This window comes from Cupressus sempervirens, chromosome 5, assembly GCF_028749045.1.
Source record: "Cupressus sempervirens isolate cs-2001-9-10 chromosome 5, ASM2874904v1, whole genome shotgun sequence".
Classification (NCBI taxonomy): Eukaryota; Viridiplantae; Streptophyta; class Pinopsida; order Cupressales; family Cupressaceae; genus Cupressus; species Cupressus sempervirens.
Genome location: NC_143122.1, coordinates 254,958,786 through 254,978,745, shown reverse-complemented (window position 1 = coordinate 254,978,745; position 19,960 = coordinate 254,958,786).

Sequence of the window (19,960 nt, the reverse complement as noted above, 5' to 3'; positions counted from 1 at the left end):
ATTTATTTAACACTAATATCAACAGTGGATATTTTTGTTACATGTTAAGAATTGAACTAAAAATATTGACATTGAAACAAATTAAAGGCTATTAAAGGTTAAATTTCTTGAGGAAGTAGATTTTTCAGGAGTATTAAAATTGAAAGTAATTTAACTTTATAAATGAAAAATATTTGTTATTTTTAATCTTAAATTGACTTCATTTAATTCTATAAAGTATTATTGAAATATATTATAGAAAATACTACTTTATATTTTATATAAGAAAAATAACTTCTAACATTAAAATATTTCTACCATTAAATGCATAATTATTTTATAAATTTAATTCCTATTTAAATTTTAATAGGAAAACAAGAAAATATAGAAATATAATACAAATAAAATTGCGTTTCATTCTTTTACAAGACTAAATCACACTATAAAGAAAGATTTTTTATTATCTTGTATTAAAAAAAACAAAAAACTTTATTAACTTATAAGATGAGATGAGAGAAGATGGACTGGAATTGATGGCGTGCAAATTACAGTTGGGCACTAGGTTCTGTGTGCCATAGCTCGACCTATATCGACTCTTTTGATCTTGTGGCATGCCTTTTCTTTGCAATCGGGGCTGCCATTTCCTCTGGTTTGGGCGGACGCTGCCAGCTTGGGAGGTTTGATTTTTTTTGGCCCATTTTTTGAGGTTTGCAGTTCATTCACTACCTCACTACCTTTGCTGCATCTTTGGTGGGGGCTTGTGGTCATTTTGTGGTGTGGGACTTCTGCCCCATCTGCCTCTCTGTTCATTTGTTGAGTCCTGATTCCAGGTGAATGGGGGATAGTAGTATTACCTCCTTAGTGCCTTTTGTTGGGGATATGGAGATGGGTGAGTCATTTTCATTGTTGCAAGCTAGTAGTAAGGATTATAATGGTAAACCCCAATCAGGGGAAGGTGAATCCTCTCCACAAGGAATGTTTCGACTAAAGAAAGTTAATGGATGTTTGCAAAAAGTTGAGAGCTGACCGATTTCAATTATTTAACCTGAACAAGTGTCAAAGGATGTAGAATACTGGAGCAATCATGCTCTTATCTGCACATTTTTGGGCCTTCACCTTTCCTTGTCTATTTTGGATTCTTGGGCTCGCTGGGTGTGGAATCCAGAAGGAGATATGGAGATTTTGTTAGCTGCTAATAACTATTTTATAATTATCTTCTCAAGCATGACGAACATGAATAAGGCATTTGAAGGAGGCCTTTATTTCTTTAATCAGGTGGGGCTCTTCATCGAACCTTGGCACATGGGTTTTAACTCTACTAAGGAAATCCCCTCACAAGTTCTGGTGTGGGTTTTCTTGGTGAGACTTCCTTTGGAATTCTGGTGGGAAGATATTCTTCACTCAATCTCAATGCTTCTTAGAAAACCGATGGGTTCGGATACACAGACTAAAGATTGCAAGGTAATTTATTTTGCCTGTATTTGTGTGGAAGTTGATTTAAATAATCCATTGCCAAATTCTATGGAGATTACCATGGCATCATCTTCCTGGATCCATCAAAAAGATTACGAGACCCAACCATTTAGATGCAGAATTTGTCATAAATATGGACATTTACATCGCCTATGTCCTAGGAATAAGTCCCCCACCTTAGCTACTCTTGGACCCCATGGAGAGGACAAGGGGAAGTCTACTTTATCTAATGGAGCTATTGATAGAGAGGGATTTACTCAGGTTAAGTCTTGTAACAAAGGCAAAGGTAAGAAGAGAACCTAGGTGGACAGGTAGATTGATGACACTTTTAACAGGTTTGATGCTCTTGGAAACATGGTCCAAGAGGAAGGTACCCTAGTTGAGCTCTCCTCTGGGGCCAAAGGACAGCATGAGATTCAAGTTGGGGATTTGCAAAGGGAAGATCAGATTTCATCTACAGGGACCAATAGGATGGACAGCTAGATATTGATTTGCCTCCTCTTCTTTAGGACAGTGGAGATCTTTGTGGGCCTCAAGGTTTGGAAGGCCTAGTCTTGGTGACTCCTGACACTCCTACATAGAAGGGGACCTCTGATTCTACAAACTATAATAAGGATCCTCTTGTTTTAGGCATATAACATAAATCCTTCAAAAAGGGGCCTTTGGTTAAACTGTCAGGAAGAATGATCAAGAGAAGGGGAAGATTATGGGAGATGACTTGGTTGAGTCTAGGGCTGTAAAACCCATTGATTCTGATTTCTTCCACCCCCATAAATGATTGTGTTGTCTTGGAATGCAAGGGGGTTGAACAACATCTCCAAACAAAAGGTTGTTTGCAAATTAATTGAATCTTAGACTCCTAATATGGTCTTTATTCAGGAAACTAAACTTCCAATGGATGGATTGGCTAACTATACCTCTTGTATATAACATCATGTATCTTGGCAGGGGGTGGGTACCTTGAACAATTTATTTATTTTTTTTAAAATTTTTTTCGGGGGGGGGGGGTTGGCTTGCTTCTAGGATCCAAGGAAACTTTCCCCCTTATGGTGGATCTCCAGTAGGTCCTCCATTTCTTTGGTGGCCTCTAGCTTTGATACTAGAGGAAGATGTCTTTTCTCCAATATTTATTTTTCAGGTAAATACCAGTTATGGGCTCATATCAAATTCATTTGATCCTTGGACCCTTTTTTCCCATGGATTATGGCTAGAGATTTTACTATTGTTACTAGTTTGGATGAAAAACAAGGAGGATTAGCCAAGCTGGACCTGTCTTCAAATTTGCTTAGGGATATGATTGGATATTTGAATTTCATTGATGTGAAGCCAACCAATGGTGTCTTTACATGGAATAATCAGAGAAGTGGTGATGAAGCTATCTCAAAAAGGCTTGAGAGATTCCTGCTTTCCTGCTACTAGACGATTGACAAGTGGATCACCAGTTCTAAAATTTTTGATTGGAGGGGCTCTAACCATTGGCCTATTAATCTCTCCATCACCTCTTATAAAGCCACCAAAAATTTGTCTTTCAAATTTCAGCTGATGTGTCTAAGAGACTTGTCTCTACCTGACCTTATGTTGGATTGGTCGTATGAGGGGAAGCCTGCCCATGATATGGCCATGTTCACTTTCGGTAAGAGGCTTCAACATGTGAAGTATAGGCTTAAGAGATGGAATAAACAATGTTTTGGGAATCTACATGCTTAGAAGATTGCTTCTCAGACCAAGCCAGATAATATTACCCGTCAGATTCAAAGTTGAGTCATTGGCTCTTAAGGGACTGGAAGAATGAGAGCTTCAGAGGGAGAATTTTTGGAAGCAAAAATCCCATGTTGATTGGCTTTAGGAGGGGGATAGGAACATTGGTTTCTTCCATAACTTAGTTAAGTTCCAAAGGCAAGGGAGTTTATTCTTCTCGTCTCATCTGATGGAGCTCAAATCTTCTCTTGTGAAGATATTTCTAGGGAAGTTGTCAATTACTTTTCTAATCTTTTTACTCGAGAGGATCTTTCTACTGGGACTGTGGAGCAGGACATTCTAGATTGTATCCCTCATCTCATCTCTACTAAGATGAATAGGGCCCTCTTAAGCCCTGTCTTGCTACCTGAATTGGAGAAAGTTATGATTAACATGAAGAAAGGTAAGGCTCCTTGCCCATATGGTTTTTCAATTGAATTTTTCCAAGAATTCTAGGAGATAATAGAGTATGATCTCCTAGATGTGGTCCAGGAATCACATAGGAATAAACAGATGCTAAAATCTTTGAATTCTACCTTCTTGGCTCTCATACCTAAGAAGGAAGGGGCTAATCGGTTGGATCAATTCAGGCCTATAGCATTATGCAATGTTTTCTACAAGATCATCATAAAATTGATTGCTTACAGACTCAAACCATTCCTTAGTTCTTTGATCTCTACTAAAGATTGTGGCTTTGTTGAAGGAAGACAAATTTTGGATGGGGTTGTGATAGCAATGGAGGCAGTCCACTCTATGGCTACTTCAAAGGAGAAATTTATGTTCATTAAACTGGACATGGCCAAAGCTTATGATCGGGTGAGTTGGGAGTTCTTACATAAAATTATTTTGACTTTTGGGTTTGATGAGGAGTAGTTGAATTGGATTCTTAGTTGTGTGGCCTCGCCCTCCTTCTCAGTCCTTATTAATGGAGAACTTTCATATTTGTTTTGTGCTTCTTGGTTACTTTGGTAAGTGGACCCTTTATCTCCCTACCTATTCATTATCATAGCAGAGGGTCTTGGCAGATTTCTTAATTCTTAGGTGAGGTAGGATTTTATCCATGGCTGGTGTTGCAAAAATGATCAGCCTTCCTATTCTCATCCTCAATTTTTGGATGATATCGGGTTGATGGGCATGGCTAGAATCTGTGAGGCAGTGAATATCAAGAAAGCTTTGGACACCTATTTGAAAGCCTCAGGTCAGAGAATTAATGATGATAAGTCTTCTTTATTTCTTTAATACTCCTCAGCTTATTTAGAGTAGGATTGCTAGAATTCTTTGATTTCAAATTGGGTCTCTTCCTTTGATATACCCTGGGGTCCCTTTGTCCTTGGGCGGTCAACGGAGGGACTACTGGCAGGTGATTTTGGATAAATTTCAGAGTAAGCTTAGTCAATGGAGTTACAAATGGTTATCTTCTGATGGGAGAGTGGTTCTTCTAAAGATGGTGGAGCAGTCTCTCCTCATTTATAGGTATTGTGTTTAGGTCCCCCCCCCCCCCCCCCCCCGTCTAAGTTTGTAAGGGATTTTGATGCTTTATCTTGGCAATTTCTTTGGTTGGGTAGCCTTCTATCCTTGAAGTGGAGCCTAGTCAAGTGGGAGTTTGTGTGTAGGCCAAAGCATGCTGGTGGCTTGGGTCTTAGATCGATGGCTCTTGTTGTTACAACTTTGGCTGCCAAGTTGTACTAGCAATGGTGTAACAATCAAGATCAAGATTGGGCTAAGATCCTTACCCATAAGTATTTTCTTGGGGTTGACTACTCTGATGTGACATGACTTCCTTTGGTGGGTAAAGGCTTTTGTATTTGGGATACTGTTAAGAAGGGAGTACAACTTGTTGAGGTGGGTCTCTTCTGGATTTGTAATAGAGGATCAGATGCATTGCTTTGGTAGGAGTCTTGGGTCGACCGTTCCCATTCTCTCAAGTTGAGGTGGAGCATTTTAGGACTATCAAGCACTTGGGTCGAGTTGAGGTGACTTGCTGGAAGGATCCCTGGGAGTGGCCTGCTGGTGGCTCCGTTGAAGATCGTGCTCTTCTTTTTGAAGCTTTGGAGAAAAGGTTTTGTAGCTCCCTTAATGGGAGGGACAGTTTGGCTTGGAGCCCTAGCCCAAAAGGTAAATTTACTATGGCTCAAGGCTATGTTATACTTGACAGGAATTTACATGGTCCGACAAAGGTGCACTGGTGGAAGAAGGCTTGGAGCAACTTTTCTTGGGCCAAATGTAATTTTTTCTTATGGTTGCTAACTAAGAAGAAATGCCCCACTTCGGAGAATCTTCGCAAATGAAGTTTTCAAGGACCTTTTGTTTGCTTCCTTTGTTTGCACAATGAGGAGTGCGCCTCTCACTTATTTTTTCTCTGCCCTTTTTCAAGAGAGATATGGCATAGATGGTAAAAGGCTTGGTATCATGACTGTATTCATGCTTCCTCTCTAATTGATTTTTGGGAGAGCTTGGGCCACCCTCCAACAAAGACTTCTTTCTTGCAGGTTGCCTGGACGGTTAGACCAATTTTCATTCTCTAGAACCTCTGGCTGGAAAGAAATTGCAGATTTTTTTGTGATTCCAAATTAGGAAGCTTTCAATTGTGGTAGTTGATTCTTAATAGGCTCCAAGAGACTATTTCTGTAAGTGTGATATGTATTTTTCTATAGATCTTGGTGATCAAGTGGAATCTAAACATGGGGGCCAACAGTCAGGGATGCACTCTTGGAAAAAGACATCGCCATGTTAAGCAGCAGATTTGTTGGGATGGGAGGTGAACTCCTCCCCTGGCTGGGACCTTGAAGATTAATACAAACGGTTCTTCTTGGGGGAACCTTGGTCATGCTGGTATTGGAGCTATAGGTAGAGATAATAAAGGTGATGTTGTTTCTCTTCTCTATTTACAAGGGTCAACAATCTAATAATCAGATGAAGGCCCTTTCTATTAAGATTGCTATTGAGCATGGATGCTCTTGAGGGTGGAAGACGATAATCTATGAGTCTGATTCTCAGATTGTTGTTGATATGTTGAACAACCAAAGTTTGGAGGATGTTAGTTGGCAACTTGCCTCTTTGGCTAGACAAATCCTTAGTCTTTGTAGTCTCTTGGATTCTGTCTCCTTTTGCCATATCCCTTGCGAATGGAACAGAGTGGTGAATTGTTTGGCAAAGTGGACTTCAGATAATGTGGGTAGATGGGATATTAGTGGTAGCAATGAGTTATCTTCTAAGTACTATGAGATCATTGATCAGTTGTTACTAGATGACAGGAGTATGTAGTGTTGTTTTGGGCTTTTGGCCTTTGCTTTGTATCTTGGACTCGACTGAATAAATTTTTACCCCTCTTTTTAAAAAAAGAAAAAAAGAAAAGAAAAGATAAGATGAGAGAAAAATGTTTCTATTAGCATTGAAAATAGATCTCTTATAAATTACTAATTTTTCAACAATTTATTTTTTAAAAAATCTTCTTTTATTTAAATTTAATACTTTATTAATATTTAAAATCTTTGGAGAGTTTGAAATATTCTCTCTATACTATGAAGATATATATTTTTTGTTGATTAATATTGATTTTTTAATTGTGGTTGGATTCAAATTTGCAGAGTCTTTGTCTTTTTGGAATTGTTATGCAATCTGATGTGATATTTCAATAGTTAGTTTTACTATCTATTTATTTTCATATTTTTTATTATTGTTATAACTTGGAATGTTTTGAAATAAAATTCTAAACCTACATGTAAATATGTAGGAAAATATTATTTTTTCAAAAACAAGTGAATAATAAATATTAAAATATTAACTCATTTGTATCATATCGTTAGAAAATACTAGTTATTTCTACATGTTTTATATATGTTTAAATATTCTCAAAATTAGAATGTATATTTGGAAACTAGAATTAAATAGAAAAATGATTAGATATTGATGTCTCTTTTATATTTTATATATAATATGATAATTATTGCAACAATTGATTCAACATGGCATTTTATCGAGCTTATTTGGCAGATAGATGTATATTTGTATTATTGGGTTGGCTTTTTTATGAAGACTAGAATAAAACAAATTTGAATTGGATTATCAACTAAAGTTCTTTGGTAACTTTCTAATAAAATACATACATTATGATTCACAATTGTTTTTAAAAAACTTTACTTTGTGTTTCATTTAGGACATAAGTTATTGAAAAAAATATTATTTCCAACATTTTAAGAAATTTATAACATATCACTTCTTAATATTTTCTAAAGCCATTTATTTCAATTTATATTAAAAATTATTCTCACAATTTATATAACATTTTCTTCAAAAAATTGAATATAATTTTGTGTTTCATTTACCATTTACTTACTATAAATAGTATGATAAAAAATAAGTTACATATTTCACACAAACAAACATAAATTTAAAAATAATTTAAGTTTAAATTTTTAATATTACTGATCTGATCAGCTCCTCTTAAACTATCCTTTTACCCAAGATTGTTGGCATTTTGTTCCTAATAAGCTTAATTGTCATATGTCATTACCTAACTCTCTATGGGATTTATTCCAAGCATGGCCAATCTTATATTTTGAATTAATGTTTTCGTATCTTTTGAAGTGCATCCCTGCATCTGTAGTATGTGAAATTTGGTGGGAAAGAAACAAGAGAATTTTTAGACAGACATCATCTCCAATCCCTTAATTTCTAGAAGGATTAGAGAGATCAATTGTTGAGCTTTTAATGTTTTAGTAAGTAAATACAAGGGTAAACATGTTTTTTCTCCTTGGGATGGCTATGTTATTCATCGGTGGAAGGGTTTACCTTTCCCTTTTCTTCTTGCTCCATTGTCTTCATTCAAGATTCCTCTTCTCCGAGCACAAACTAAGTGGATTCCTCCAAGTGAGGGTTATTTCAAACTCAATTTTGATAGGGCCTCTAGAGGAAATCTATGCAACTCTAGCTATGATATAGCCATTAGAGACTTTAAAGGTCATGTGATTGCATCAAAATTATCTCATCTCCCTCTGTGTACTAATTGTGTTGCATAAAAATGTAATCAACGGAATAACACTAAGCAACTAATGCATCTTCCTACATGATTATGCAAACCTTAAAATATGAAAGAAAACACTATAAAATAAAGATAACATGAACATCAAAATAGCACTATGCAAACCTCATGAAACCATCAAGTGTAGATGATTTCCTTGCTCATGAGATGTGGTTGCTCACAATTCCTGCAGCATAACAATGGGGTAGATAGTGCTTCATGAAAATGAGGAGAGGGCTCTCCTTTTATAGAAAAAGAGATGCAATGGACAGCTAAGATTGAATGCAAGATGGAGGGCTAGGATCTCTCAGGATCAATGAGGTGTCCATGAGGTGGAGGCCAAGTAGACTCCAAGTGGATTAGGGTTTTTGACCATTCAAAGGGGGGAAGATGCTCGCATATGTGTGAGAAACCTTTGATGTGACATGTCTATGACAGGTGTAAGAGGGTTGGAGGCTCAAGGTTTCCTCACACATGTGTGAGACACATTTGAAAGTGATGGGTCAATGACATGTATAAGAGGGTTGGAGGCTCAAGGTTTCTCACACATGTGTGAGACACATTTTGTTCACATGTGAAGGGGGACAAGGTTGTAAGTGTGTAAGAGTCACATGTCACATGTGACTAGGGTTTGCTAATCCTTTGATTAGGATTGTGCAAATGATTAATGATGTGATTAGATGGGGAACTAGGATTAATTAGTGGGTAAGTGGTTTGACCTAGGTTAGAAGGATGGGTTAGATTAGGGAAGTGAGGTTAGCTGAGGGTTAAAGTTAGGAGCCATGTGCTCAAATAGGATTAAATTTAATATTTAATTCCAAGTGGGATTAGGAAAGGGATTAATTAAGTAAATGAAGTACTTAATTAAAGTGAATGGGTTAGCATTTGAATAAACCTTAGTTTATTTAAATCAAGGAATGGCTAGGATTTTAAATAAACCTTAGTTTATTTAAATCAAGGAAGGGCAAATATAATTAAATAAATGTAAATTTATTTAATTAAAGGTAAGGTAATTAAATAAATAATAAATATCTATTTAATTGGTCAGGATAAGGGATTTGGACAATTTTAGGTGTCTACACTAATAACAAAGCTAAGGCCTTGGCCTTGCCTTTTGGTTTGGGACTTGCAAAATCACTATCTATATCTATGTTACATGTTGAAGGGGATTTAGTCATTATTATTAATATGTATATTAAATGCCATGTATATAATTGATCCATACAATATATATTGCATCACGTATAGTCTCTTCTTGATTCAATCTCTAAATGTTACATCATGCATATTTATAGAGAAGGTAATTATTTAGCTGATTGTCTAGATAATTTGGGTACTGATGGGGTTTATATTGACTCTTTACTTTCCCCACTTAACCTCCTTAATTTCTCCAACTTGGTTAATATTATGAAAAAAGAATATGTTTAGAATAATGTTGAGCCCTTCTCATTTATTATTTGATAGTAAATCACAACTTCTCTACGATTTGACATGTTTTTACTTTTATGGACCTCACTTGATCTTTTGAGATATTGTATGTAGTTCAGGGTCTTGGATTGCATTTGCATCAAATGGTTTCTAATATCACAGTCTCAATTGGAGTTTTGGATGACGATCAATGATGGAAACTTTTTTGATAGTTTTTGGCTTTTGGCTTTGCTATCGATTTTTGTCTCCGTCATCAAATAATGAATTGTATTCATATGAGTTTTGGGCTCTTTGTAATCACAATATTCTTGATTTGGGAATCACAAGGACAAGATTCATTAGTGTTCATAGATACTCTCTCTTGATGCAATATTTCTTCTTCGACATCCTTTTTGGATCAGGCAATGACCAAAGTTTTTTCTTTTCTGGTTCTTTTCTCCATGAGCTAGTTTTGAACTAGTTATTATTATTAATGCAAATATAATGTTTTGCCAATTTTTCTTTTCTTTTCTTTTTAAAATTACCACAACATAAAATTAACAAATTTTGGAAGAAAAGTAAATGAGCATTAATAAAAAATATATTAGGTTATCATTGAATGTACAAAAAGCATGCAACTGCTAGTTTCATTTACAAAATAAATTTTTTTTCCCCTTACCATATATCTTTCACCTACCCATTCCACACAGCAAGATACAATTACTAATTACATAGGAGGCCTTCCCTATATGAAACGAAGGAGCTAATTTATTAGATCAATAGTGCAGAGGGTTGAACGACCATCAAGATCATTAGAACCCTGGATTTTGTCTATTTTTCATTGGTTGTATTAGAAAGTAGATTGTCAACTACAATCCAATCAGAGATCATGCAGTTGGTCACATTAATCATTCTTCTTTGTTCTATGCCAACCAATTAAAATTGTCTAAAGTCATTTATGTTTGATCTTAGCTTGGTCTAGATCGGGTCATGACTTCAAAAGCACCGCAGGATTTGAACCAAGACTGATCTTTAGGCACATCCACAACAAATAAATTTTCATAAGGTTTGAGCATGGGCTCATGACACTCATAAAACTACTCTTTCTGTAATCTGCATTTAATCTTGATTATAATGAAAGGTTTCATACCAGAGTAAATATGTCCCTTTAACATCATATTTTTTTCTTTTGCATTAAAGTACTTAGAATTCATTCTACTATTTTTTGTATGTATTCAAAATAAGAGAAATATGACATATGTGAGTATGGAGATGATAATCAGTCATTGCTTAGATTGTAATGATCTAACCCCACCTCTCTCTCTTGCAAGGGAATGAAGAACCAGGACCTTATCGGATCGAGAGCTAGACCAAGGGTGACAAGGCGACAATAGAGAACACCTAACTAGTCAAAGTTTGAAAGGCAATGACTAGTTATCTTTGACTTCCTTCCATATGTTTTATTTTTCTTGTTCTTAGTACATATAAAGGACAGTAGTACTCATGATGTTTCTGAGATATGTCATTTCCAGTACCTTTCTATTCATTTCAAACTTTGTAAACATGAAAATTATACATAGCACTAATTGAAATTCTGACTCGGCATACATTGTGTGCTCGACACTCATAGTGAAAATGGTTAAGTGTGTTGACACTCATTTTTCAATACTATTTATTTGACCAACAATCTCCCCCTTTGACATGAGTGTCAAAAACACTTAACTAAGTATTTGTTTTCCTAACCTTATTGAGTACATTCTTTACTTGCTCGGCTTGCATGCAAAATTTCAAAAATATTGTAAGTACCTTATGACTCCCCTCGAGCTATTTATACCTTGTCCACTCTTGAAATTGGAATTCTATGTCAATGCACCTGATCCTTTCTGTCTTCTATCTTGAGTCTGCATTTTTAGCCTATTTGTTGTATTTGATCTATGTGATGTCCTTATTTTCCATGTGATTACCAAAATTTTGCATCTCCCCTTCACTCCTTTATTACTTGTTTTCCCCTTTGGCTATTTACTTTATTCTCAAAATCAATGAAAGAATGGAGTGAAAGAATGTAATCAAAATTATCAAAATTTGTCAAAATTTGGTAAATACCCATAATACCAGAATATCTATCTCCTTTATTTATTACTCCCCTTATGATATATCTCCCCCTTAGAATATATATCCCCCTTTTTGACATTGATGTCAAAGGGTGCTATGGAGTAATGCTGTGCTTTGCCAAAAATATTTTATTTACTTCAAGGAGTATCTTCAGAGCTGCATCCTAGTTGTCTAGTGCAACGTCCAGTGACTTGTGTTGGATTGCAAGCTCTACTGCTAGATCTACAAGTCCTTCATGGGTGGAAAGATCAAGATCTTTCTTTAGGACTATTTCTACATACATCTACTCCTTGTAATGTACTTCCAAGTAACGTGTGATGGATGACTGAATTTGCATTAGCCTAGCTTTTATAGTAGCCTCCTTTATTGTCAATACAACTAACTCTCTTTGAGTGTGAAGTGTCTGTGCAAAATGCTTCTCACTTTGAGCTGGATTGGTGGTTAGTTGCATGCTAGAAATCTTTAGATTTCTCTCCAAGCTCAATATCTTCTAATTTGTTTCTTGTGTGAAATTGGAAAAGTCACAAAATTTGGTGTAAAGGGAGAAGATGTTCCCAAGTACAACCTTGACTCTATCTAATTTCTTAGCCAGGTCAACTTGTCCCAAAATGATGTCATTGGATATCTTCTGATTGACCTTGGCTTGGAACTTCTTCTCTGACCATTCCATTAGTTTTGCATTTGTATCACGGTCATCATTATTCACCTTATTAACTATATCTGATAGTTGCTCAATGATTGGCCTTATTTCATCTAGAGGTTGTAGGCTAAAGGCATCCATGAATATGTCCTTTATTTCATTCATTGCTTTCCTATATTTATATTCTTTTCTTAGTGCCTCTTATCTCCTTCTATCCAATGCACTTTGAATCTCATTCATCTTTTTTTCAATTAGAGTGTTGGATTCATAATAGGGTATTTTAATTTATTCATCAAGCTTGGGAATTCCATAATGAATTCTCCTGGCTACCCTAGTAGAGCTCAAGCCTAGTGTTCTGACTTGTAGTGCCAACATGTTAGTGCTCGGCTGTTGAAGAGGTTTAGTTGGAGTACCTATTTTTGGAAGTTCTTCCAAAGTTTGAATTGCAGACTCCTCCTCATCTTTTGTCTCTTCCTTCTCTTCCTCTTGTTTGTCCTCTTTTGTTGTTCTAGCCTAGGGTGTACCTACTGACTGTACTGATATGCCTTTGTCTTCCCCTTCTGCTACACTCAACTCTTGAAGTGCTTGAGTAACTAATTTTGGTGGAGATGGAGGTGGAAGAAATAGAAATCCATTAGTTTGTGTAGTCATAGGTGGTTCTTGTGTTGGCACCTTGACTTCCTTTAGTTTATCTATTGACTTTTGGAGTTCATCAACACTAACCAATATAGGGCTTGAACATAATCTGGCTTGTTGAGTTGATTGGTCAAGGATCTTTGTAAGATCCTCTGTAGTCAATGGATTGATGTTTTGACAAGAGGTGTCAACAACATCCTTAATCTTGATTATCTCTGCAGGTGTGATGGTAGAATGAGGAGGGCTAAGAGGTGGTAATTGTGTGTTCTGCACACTCTATTCTTGTTCCTCTCCTTTGTTCATTTCCTCCTCTTTCTCTTCTTCATCCTTATTTTCTTCTACCTTCTTCTCCTCCACTTTCTTTCTTCTTTCTTCTTTTGCCTCCTTTGTTTTGGCTCTAGCTTTTACCTTATATTCCTCATCAAAGACTTCATCAATTTTTTTGTACAATACTTTCCACAATCTTGTGGATTTATTTACAATTTCTTCAATTTTGTTCTTTAAAATATTGAATGCCCTGTATTTGGGAGTGAATCTATTGTTGTGCCTTTTGATTGCATTAACAATTTGACTTTTAGTCAAATTAGGCAACAATCTTGCAAGTGTTGACTCCCTTATTTATTTTTCAGTCTTGAGACAAAAATACCATTTATCCTCTATAATCTTATATAGTTCCTTGGGTAATGACCCATCCAATTCAAGAGGTGTAAATTTATATTCTACCATCATACTATAGATATATTCCTCTATTATATTCTACTCATCCTTTGTGAGCTTATTAAAATCAACATTCTTCAAATCATTTAAATCACCATTCCTAATCTTAGCACATAATTTCTCAATTGAAGACTTAGGAGGTTGACTTACCACTTTAAACTGACTGTTGTCCTCTGATTCTGTCTTCTCCTCATTAGAATCAGGTTGAGCCACATATTTTCTTCACTTTCTTGGCTCTTCTTCAGTCTTCTTTGTGGATTTCTTCCTTTTGGTAGCCTCTTCTTTTACCTTTTGTGTGGTGGCCCTAGTGGTAGCTATGGTGGTCGGCTTTTTGGGTGCAGGCTGTGCCTCTTTCTTTGGCTTGGGCTAAGGATTAGGTGATGCTTTTGCTTTTCTCTTGATGACCTTAGCCTTCATGGGTGCTTCCTTGGCTTGTTCTTCCTCGACACTTTCATCCTTATCTTCTCCTAAGGCTTGGGTCAATTGAAGTGGCCCTTGCTCTGGCTCATCTTCATCTTTCTCATTGTCATCTTCTTCCTCATCATCACTAATTTCTTCTACTTCCTCTGTAGTTCCTGTTTCACCTATATTTGCCCCAAAAAAAAATTTAAGCTTCTTGATAAGCTTGTCTTTCCTCTTGATTACACTAGTTGTTTTTAGGTCTATGACCACTCTTGATTTAACAACATCATAGGTACCAAAATGCTTTGCAGTTTTGTTAGTTTCCTCTGCAAGCAATGTTGTTATAGCTGCTGAAGCTTGATCCACATCAAGCTCATACCCCAATAGTCTTAGCCATCTAACTCTAGGGATGACTGCTTAAATGTATGTGTAATCAATGTCCACCAAAAAACAAATGTCTTTCACATGTTCCTCCACCAATGAGACTGGGATTCTCATTCTTTGTTTCATGGACTATTTGAAGTCCTCAAAGTAGCTGGTCATTTGAGCATCAAAATTTTTGCCTATTTGTGCAATGAACCCATTGATATGCTCAATTATTATCCTATCGTGACTCTAATTTATCTTACCAATAGAAGGAAATTCCTTCATTATATAAAAGAACATGCAGACCAATACTGCACCAAACATGCATTGAGCCCCTTTTGATTTCCTTATGGCTCCCAAGTTTTCATTGATTTGCTGCATCATCAACTCGGCAAGATCATAGGTATGATCCTTTTTCACAAGTTTGTGTGTTACATCCACTACTATGCAGGGTACACTATTTAGTTTGCCGGATTGGTAGAATTTGTGGGATATCACCCTTACAGCAAAGTCAATTAGGGGGTCTTTGATTGTGTCTATTGTCATGCCCCTGTTATTCCACTTAGCGCCAGTATTTTTCTCTATTTTCTCCCTCTTATCACTCCTTAGGGTCTTTGGTCGATCTAGGGTTTGGAATCCAATTACCCTATTGACAGTTTTCTTGGTAAATTTTACTGGGCCACTCTCTAGCCAAAAGGCTCCATCATGGATTCTGCTCAAAAAAATCCTAATCCATTTAGTTTTAAATACTGTAGGGAAAGCTAGGGCTTTTGTCAATCCCTTCTTCTCAACTATTGCATATTCATCTTTTAGTTTTCCATTCTCACAATACTTCTCATATGCATTTGCAATTTCCAAATCACTTATTGACCCTATCTTATAGTTATAGCACTTGTGTACATCTTGAACCCTTACTACCTTGTCAGGGATCATAGATAGGGCACCAACAGGATCATTTTTGTATGCAACCTTTGAGATAGGTCTAAACTTGGGTTGTTTCACTTCACTACTAACCAACTGGATTTCTAATCCTTCCTTTCCCTTTACTGACTGAAAACTAGATGCCATGGCTAACTGAACTAGGGTTTACTATTTAAACAAATTTTACAAACTGTGTAGCTCGACACTTGAATAAAATACCTAGCAAATTGATGGAATTGAGCTGGGTGGCTGTTAGATTGCTGCAAACTGCCTCTTGATCACTGGGAAATTGCCTGGTCACTCTACTCGTATTTGCTCTTCGTTTGAATGATCGAAAAATGAATGATTTTTACTTTTATTAAGCTTGAAGCCTAGCATTTATTGCATTTTGTACATACAACTATCACTCGGCTTCCAAAAGATTTTTCAACTCAACATCCATTCTATTTCACTCACTCAATAGCTACTATCACTCGGCATCTACTGACCTTATCAATTGCTCAGCAACCACTATCAAGTCTTACTCGGTAGCAACTAGATTGTTCAACTCAGCACACACTGGAGTTTTAATCAGCAACCAAAGGTAACTCAACATCATCTTCCAACTTTTATCTTGGCATCTCAACTCATGCAAATTTACTCTTTGTTGTGCTTCTATGTTCTTTAGGGCTGATGTATGATACACCTTTATATGTATCAACCCATAAGCTTATCTAGTACTTAGTTGGTTGAGGTGTGATCACTTGACCTCTTGGGTGAAGTGACCCCTCCATTTGATGTGCCTTGTCCATCTCTTCTCTGCCATGTTTTCTTCATATCTGCCTTGATGTGTTCAACATCAACCTTTTCTTTGCCCTTGTTAACTTTAGTCTTGGGTGCCTTGGCCTTTGTTGGATAGTTCTTGTTGACATGTCCAATCTTCAAGCAACTAAAACATGTGGTCTAATTCAACCATTTGTTATAGTTCTCCTTGAAGTGTGTTCTAATGCAATTCTGAGGTACGTGACCATATTATTGATAGTAGTGACAACTTTGCCTTGTATTGTAGTCCCAATTGTAATGGTGTGCATAGTTGTTCCTCCTTGCATGTTGATTTGGTTCCCACATAGGCTTTGATTTTCACTCAAAGGCTCTATGTCCATACTTCTTGCAATTGTGGCAGTGGCCATCAAATCTTTGTGTCCTTACAAATTTTGTCCTGCAATCTTGTGTCAAATGTCCTTGCATGTTGCACTTGTGACAATACCCTTTGCTTTTAGGTATGTTCCACTGATTGATCTTTCTACTCTTGCAAACATTAGCAGTATGCCCTTTTCTATTACAATAATGACAAGTGGGTTTTGAGTTCTTACCTTTGTCACTCCTTTGCTCAACACTCTTTGATGTTTCACCGTCTTCAGTACTAGTGAATCCAAGTCCTGATGTATCATGGTTTGATTTTGGTGATTTTAGCAACTGATCAAAGTGCTTGATAGCTTCACTTGAATTGTTGAAGTTCTCTATTATCTCTTTCTCTTTTTTTAACTCATTTTGCAATTGTTCATTCTGCATTCTTAGAGTAGAGATCTCAATGTCTTTCATGTTGAGTTCATGATGAGCATTCATCATTTGGCTAAGTGTATCCAACTACATGTTTGAAATCTTTGTAAGTTCAGTGGACTTCTCCTCAAGTCTATTTGCAAGGTTTCTCTTGTCATCTTCAAGCATAGCTCTATCTTCAACTGCTCTTTTCTTTTGTTCAGTGATTTCACATATCATCATGGTTTGTGATTCTTGTTCCATCTTAAGAGATCTTATCTCTTCTGCTTGTGCTCTATTTTTCTCCATTGGTTTTGCTATATCTACATCAAACTCTTTGGAATCTGTATTGGCAAATACTTGTGTGGTGTCAATCTCCTTTTAGTGTATGCCATTCTTAGCTATAGCTATATCTTTCCTTCTTTTAAAGGATTTCCTCAATTCCTCTTTGGCTTCCTCTACTTCGTGTAGAGCGAGGTCCACATCAATCACTTGATTGTCAATGATCTTCCCAAGTTTGAAGACTTCCATCCTTTGATCTTTTCTCCAAGCTATTAGGCTTCTCCTTGAGAGAACTTGGCTCTGATACCAATTGTTGGAATGCCTAAATGGGAAAAGAGCTTCTGAGAGGGGGGGTGAATCAGAAGTACTAGCTTTTTATCCTTTAAAAAAAAAAAAAATTTAATAACATATAACTGAAATTAACATGCATGCAAATAGACATTTAAAAAATCATGAAAAGTGAGCATGAAACACCACATAACACAACAATTTTGGTGACCTAGAAACTCTCCAAGAATAAGAAGGTAAAATTGGGGTGGGGATGACACCCACAAAAATTACTACAGCAATGAGTTCAACCACTTCTGATGGTTTGCCCTATTAAAGGTCTAGCCTGTTAAAGGCTTTACACACTATCAAATGTGACCTGTTGAAAGGATTTTACAAACACTTTACATGAAGTGTCACCCTGTTAAAGGATTTACATATAGGTTGTTAAACCCACCTAACTTAATAGGACTTTCATGGCCTTCTCTAAAGGCTCTAACCTATCACTATAGGATTTCAACTTTCTAATACAATTGTGAAAGAGTATTATAACATATAACCTGATTGTATGCAATCTAAAATTGTTGATCTCAGGAACTTGATTTTCTCTTCTTTATGTGATCTCTGCTAGATCTGATCTCTGAATGTGTCCCCTATTCTATTCTGATCAATTGCATGTGTAGATGATGTCCTTTCCACTAAGTCCTTGACACCTCTGTTCTGCAACAACCTTAGTAATAACCTCAGCTTCTTCTTCTTCCTTCAACAACTCTTGCAATGGTGTCATGTACTCCTTATAAAGACTTGTGGTTCATTATGCATCCTTGATTAGAATTTTCCCGCTCAAATCCTTTGTTTTCACCTATAGGTTGCATGTTGTCTCCAATTTTGTAATTGGCTACATGTTGAATTCATAGGAGAACGAAAGGATTTGATCTTATCTCCTTATCTCTTTATGAGTCATGGATAACTATTTTACATCTTAGTTTGCGATGGCACAAACTCTTATGGTGATCTTGTGTTGCTCAGTACATGTAGTGTTACTGATGCTCATCACATACCATTTCTGGATTGCTCGGCATTAACTATATTTCCTGGTTTTCATAGCACCAGTTATATCTTGTATATCTTGACACATTAATTCTAAATTGCTCGTCATATGAATGATTCTATTACTCGACACACGAATAATTCTAGATCACTCAGCACATGAACATTTCCTATATTACTTGGCACATATTACACTGTTATCTGCTGGGCACTAACTATGACTCAGCACTAATTGAAATTCTGACTCAACATACGTTGTGTGCTCAACACTCATAGTGAAAACGGTTAAGTGTGTTGACACTCATTTGTCAATACTATTTATTTGATCAACATTATGGTCATTTGAGGTCTTTTTCTTTTGATGAGCTTAGGGTAGGTTATCTATATGTCATGTTGGGAAGTGGCTTGCAATGGAGGCTGAGGCCCTAAAGAGGCTGGTGGGCAACCCATTGTAGGTTATTCTAATAAGTGGTAACATTTCATTAAATGGGTTTTAAATGAATTAATAAGATATTGGTACCATATAAAGTCACTAAGGGGTCTGGAGTTCTAAAAGACTACCAGGGGTAACCTTAGAGTTGACTTGTTAGTATGCCTTGTATGTATGAAACGATACTGATGCCACGTAAATACACTAAGGGTTTAGAGTCCATAGTGGCTACTTGATTAACTCTTAAATAAATAATTAAAAAAATATTGCATAAATATTAGTCCTGTTATTGATAGAAGAATGCCCACAAATTAAAAGTTACTAGATTGCATAACAGATTTTGAAAAATATTTCCAAATATTGAGCTTCTCTCTCTAGTGTTTCAGCCTAATTTTTTAACAAAGTTGTCACCATTACTCTTGTCTTCTCTGCTTTGTCTACAATATGCCAATAAATAATAATACCAAACAATTTAGACTCCTATTTGCAAATTAGGCATGGTGAAAGAATACAAGTTTTTAATGGGAATTTCACTTTAATGTGTAGGTTATAATGTAATGATAGAGAAGGTCATTATGGATGTGTTATTCCAATCATTGAAATAATAAAAATGAATTAATGGTAAGAGACATTTATGTGGCTTCTTATATGTATGTAATATGGTACTAAGAGGAAGACATTCTTTCATCCTCCTATGTTGGGCACCACAATGAACATACACACAACTAACATATATTCATGTCATCAATTTCAATATATTTTGATCTTGCAAAACTCAAAGAAAGAGGAAAAAGCTCATCGTTACAATTTAAAATAAAATTGTTTAAATAAAAGAATGTTTAAACAAGGGACGTGATGGAAGGATAGATCCTTTAAAATCTGTTCTATGGATATGAATGTGGATCGTGTTAAAGAGCAAGTTGCTAAGATTGCTAATGTGGTTGATAGTAAGGTAAACAAACTCGTATAATATGGGAACCAGAAAAGGGTGCGAAGCAAAATA